Source organism: Sinocyclocheilus grahami, unplaced genomic scaffold, assembly GCF_001515645.1.
Source record: "Sinocyclocheilus grahami isolate Dianchi unplaced genomic scaffold, SAMN03320097.WGS_v1.1 scaffold122.1, whole genome shotgun sequence".
NCBI lineage: Eukaryota > Metazoa > Chordata > Actinopteri > Cypriniformes > Cyprinidae > Sinocyclocheilus > Sinocyclocheilus grahami.
In genome coordinates, this window is record NW_015505301.1 from 1,585,062 (window position 1) to 1,589,252 (window position 4,191).

The window sequence follows — 4,191 nt, forward strand, 5'->3', positions numbered from 1 at the left end:
TATATATATATATAGTGTTGATAATGCAAATAGTAAAATAAAATAGTTTTGTCCTGCTAGCATGTGTGAAATGATCCAAGTGCAGCTTTTAATGATCCAAAAATAATCCAGAAAATAATCCAAAACAGGTAAAAACAAGGCAAAAACACAAGATAATCCGAGGCATGAACACGTAACAGCAAAAGCAAGACTGAAGCCCCGAATGACACAAAACAACCAACATATATACACACCAGCAGGATCATCAAACTAACAAGACACAGCTGAAACCAATGAAACAATGAGGATGCAGGGGATGATGGGAGCAGAGTGAGGGGAACCATGAGAAATGCAGTCTAGTTAAAACAAACACAAAGTCCAAAAGAGTGCCCTCTGATGGCTCTTAAGGGCACTCCAGCAGATGATTGTGATAGTACCCCCTCTCTAAAGAGCGGCTTCCAGACGCCCTAAAAGGGAGGAAAATTTTTTTTTAAATGAAATCCAGGAGGGAGGTGGAATGGAGGCGGACCAGGGGGAGGGACGGCGGGCCAGGACCATGCAATGGAAGGGGGTCAGGGGACAGAGGTAGACAAGGTTATGAGAGCAGAACCGGCAGGATGAACCAGCAAGGCCCCAACCATACAGGAACCCCAGCAGATAGCCAGGACGGAGCCGGAGGAATGAGCCAATGAGTCTCCTGCCAAACAGGAACCCAAGCGGGTAACCAGAGCAGAGCCGGAATCCTGCCAGGCAACAATGGTGGGATAGAAAACCCCCTCAGCAAAGCTGACCAGGCAGATGACCCCCCTTAGCGACTCAGGGAAAACTGTAAACAAGAGCAGAGAGTTTAGTACCAGCCTCAACGGCTGCAACAGGACAGACAGATCGCTCTGCAATGGTCTCCTTGACCGTAACCGGACAGACCAAGAGTTCCGCAGTGAACTCTAAGGACTCCCAGATTGGAGTGAGTTCATGAATGGGCTCTGAGAGCTCCTGGACTGGAGCAGGTCCTGGAGTGGACTCAGAAGACTCCCGGACTGGAGCGATATCTGGAGTGGACTCGGAGAGCTCCCGGACTAGAGCGGGATCTGGAGTGGACTCTTGAGAGCTCCCGGACTGGAGCGGGCTCTGGAGTGGACTCTGAGGGCTCACGGACTGGAGCGGGCTCTGTGGCAGGCTCCTGGGCCAACGTTGCAGGAAGCTTAAGTGGGGCTGGCAAGGCAAGGAGTTTGGTTGGTGCTGGCAAAGCAAGGAGCCTGGGTAGAGCTGGCAGGGCAAGGATCATGGGTGAGACAAAGAGAGTGGGCTACTCAGTAACTTCTGGGACCACCAGAGTCAGGTCCTCCAAGACCACCTGACTTGGGACCACCGGCGTCCGGTCCTCCAGGACCACCGAACTCAGGACCACCAGAGTCAGGTCCTCCAGGACCACTGGACTTGAGACCACCGGAGTCTTTGCTCCCCTCCTTCTTCTTGACCTCCGCTTAAGCGTGGGAATCAATGAAGGATCCTTGGCTTGAATAGATGAAGAAGTGTGGATGGGACGGTCCCTGCAGATGGACTCAGATGATGGTGATTTATTTTACCCTCCTTCCGGAGCTGCAAATATCTGGAGAAGATCCAGATATCCAAAAACTTCACCCTTTCCATCTCTTACTGCAGTAGGGGTTAAAATGTCCGTAAGGTTCATACCTTGAACGCCCAGCCTCTCCGCCCCAGTCCAGAATCTCTGGGCAAAGGCCCGTACCTCCATTCCCTTTTGGCGAAGCTTCTCTAGTCCTTGAAGCCTGGCTTGCTCTTCAGGGAATAGTCTTGTCCCTCATGCTGCTGTGTCAAGTAATGGCTTCAGTCTTCTGTCACAGGATGACTCGAGAAACAAAATGATCCAAGTGCAGCTTTTAATGATCCAAACATAATCCAGACAATAGTCCAAAACAGGGAAAAACAAGGCAAAAACACAAGATTATCCGAGGCATAAACACATAACAGAAAAAGCAAGACTGAAGCCCCGAATGACACAAAACAACCAACATATATACACACCAGCAGGATCATCAAACTATCAAGACACCGCTGAAACCAATGAAAAAATGAGGATGCAGGGGATGATGGGAGCAGAGTGAGGGGAATCATGGGAAATGCAGTCCAGTTAAAACATAAACACAATGTCCAAAATGTCTCTTATGGCTCTTAAGGGCACTCCAGCAGACGACTGTGACAGAAGCACCCTCAAATGAAACATGACCAAAGAGCACCATTAGCTGAAGCTATAATGATAGGATATTGGTGAAACAGATCTGTCAAATGCTCCAGTGCATATTTGAGTTTGCATAGTGTCAAAGGTTTCTATTTACAATATGTTTTTGCAGCATTGAGCAATGTAGTCAATCAATCACAGACATATCTGTTGATTTCTTGAGAGCAATGACTAATCAGATGCGTTTACGTCAGACTCAATGGCTCAAAACGCTTTTGTGCACTTCTTTCATTATAACAAAGTGTAGACACGATATCAGAGAATCATTGTGTAGTTTAAAGAGCTTGGGTCATATGATGCTGCTAAAAAGAACATTATTTGGTGTATTTAGTGTAATGAAATGTGTTTATGCGGTTTAAGGTTTAAAAAACACATTATTTTCCACATACTGTACATTATTGTTTCTCGTCTATGCCCCGCCTTTCTGAAACGCGTTGATTTTTACAAAGCTCATCGGGCTGAAAAAGCGAGGTGTGCTGTGATTGGCCAGCTATCCAGTGCGTTGTGATTGGCAGAATACCTCAAGCGTGTGACGGAAATGTTATGCCCCTTACCACATTGTGATGATGCCCTGTCAGGCCAGAGCAATGATTCAAAAACATTAAAACCCATTATAAACGAGGCATTTGTTGCATCCAGTGGGGACATAATTATGGGTTATAATGACTTGTACTGTTTTTTTATGCATTCTGTTGCATCGCGCCGCGTAAACATAAAACCATGTCTGCATTTGTGATCGGAGAAATGACAAACAACAAGCCCTACTCTACACTGGCTTGCGGCAACCACATGTGACGGCCCCGGGCTGGACTCCGCTTTGTCCACAGTGAAAGCCGATTGGGCGATCCACAGCAAAAAGTTGTAGTATTTCCTCAGCAACCAGCACGGATCAGCTCCAGGCATGACGTAGCAGATATCGTCCTCTTTTGAAAGGCCAAACAAAGTAGTTTCGCTTTCACAACGAATCACACAGCGCATTCACAACATGGCGGCAGCAACAATACTACAGCGAGAATAACGCCTTCTTTCTTTGCGTGAACATTTGGGTGGCGTTATGCAAATCTTCCCACATAGTGATGTAGACGTGGGGGCATGTTAGAACGAGGCGTTTTAGGTAGGTGTGGCTGAGTCTTAACTTTTATAAAGAATATCTCTTTGGATTTGAGACTTTAGTCTTTGCAACTTTACAGATCTTCTTTATGCACCAAGAGCTTGTAACACTTCAAAGAGAAAGGAAAAATTGAAATCGCATCATATGACCCCTTTCAGAGAACTGTGTGAGATTGCTGTGAACTAAGATGAGTGACAGATTTTAAACTTTTGAACTTGTGATTACTGTGACTGCCCTGTGTGTATTACTAGAACAGAAGTGTATGTTAGGCTAAATTTGAAACGATCTTGTCTCTTTTATCTGATTAACTGTAATGCAGCAAAATATCTAATGTTAATTTATACAGTGACTCAACTTACAGTATGTAGAAGTTGTTCAGGACACCTAAACCCGATGGTAAACCACTTACTTCAGAGTATTTTTATTTATTTAATATTATTTACTTTTATCCAAAGCGACTTACAAATGAGGACAATAAAAGCAGTCAAAACTAACAAAAGAGCAACAATATATAAGTGCAAATGACAAGTCTCGGTTAGCCTAACACAGTACACGTAGCAAGGTGTATATATATATATATATACACATACAGTATATACACACATATATATACATATACATATATATACACACATATATATACATATACATATATATACACATACATACACACATATATAGACATATATACATACATATATATATACATATGTATACACATTGTAGCGTCTGGACCAATCAGACACACCATTTTTCATTTGATTTAACAAATCAATTATTCATTAGATTAACAAACATTCACAGACCCCTCACCCAATAAACATACTGGGTGCCAGGATGTCTG